The sequence below is a fragment of the Nicrophorus vespilloides genome, unplaced genomic scaffold, assembly GCF_001412225.1.
Source record: "Nicrophorus vespilloides isolate i.1.1-1 unplaced genomic scaffold, Nicve_v1.0, whole genome shotgun sequence".
NCBI classification, from domain to species: domain Eukaryota; kingdom Metazoa; phylum Arthropoda; class Insecta; order Coleoptera; family Silphidae; genus Nicrophorus; species Nicrophorus vespilloides.
Window position 1 is genome coordinate 62,832 of NW_017097850.1, and position 1,041 is coordinate 63,872.

Genomic DNA, 1,041 nt, shown 5'->3' on the forward strand with positions numbered 1-1,041 from the left:
AAACAATTGAACATTATTTTAGTATAGTTTAAATATATTTAATATAAAAATACAATCATAGACTTTTACAAAAATAAATTATTTATATACAATATATTACAAAAATACAATATCAAATAGAATAAAATAGAATGCAATTTACAAGTTTCATTTGTCAGAATTAAACCATTTGTGATTCATCAACTCATCGACTGTCGGTCTTAATTCCGGATCTAGAACGATCGTCGATTTGATAAAGTTAATGCATTCGACTGATATTGATTTAAATGATTCTTCATGGAATTCCACAATTCCCTTCAAGATGTTAATCTTCGTTTCTTCTTCAGTATCCTCAGTAAAAGGCATATATCCGGCAATAAGACAATACGTCAATACCCCGATTGACCAAATATCCGATTTCTTCGTGATCGGATCTTTTGTCAACACTTCTGGTGAAATATAATGTAAAGTACCATTTCCTGATGTTACTTCTTCACCCGGTTCCAAGCATAGGGAAAGACCAAAATCACAAAGTTTTATCTGTTTAAAACAGTTTGGTTCGGATAATAAAACGTTATCCAATTTTATGTCCATATGTACGATGTTCTGGGCATGCATTGTGCGTAAACTTTCTAATACTTGGAAAATTATAGTTTTTGCATCAACCTCTGACACACTATCAACTTTTTCGATCAGGCTAAGAAGATCACCGCCTGCTAGTAAATCCATTACAAGTGTAATATGGCTGTTTGTTTCATACACTTCATGTAATTCCACAATATTTTTTGACCTACACTTTTTTAGAATAGCAATTTCGTGATGAATACGAGCTAGCCACTTACCTTCGGTTTTTTTCTTTTCAATGTATTTCGCGGCGTACGACTTACCAGTTTTTTTGTTCACTATTTTTCGCACAACTCCGTAGGAACCTTCTCCCAAAGTCGAACTTTGAGTATAGAAATCATTCAGCGACTTCTTATTGATTTCTTTCTTGTGGCACTCGTCCAAAGTGAGTATACCTTTATATATTTTCATATTTGTGCTGCTTCAAAATTCGAATTA

General features: G+C 32.6%; 1 pseudogene; it reads right to left on the minus strand.

Moving 5' to 3' along the window:
* Positions 1 to 147: 147 nt before the first annotated feature.
* LOC108561157 lies at positions 148 to 1,014 on the minus strand (annotated as a pseudogene).
* Between the last annotated feature and the right edge of the window lie 27 nt (positions 1,015 to 1,041).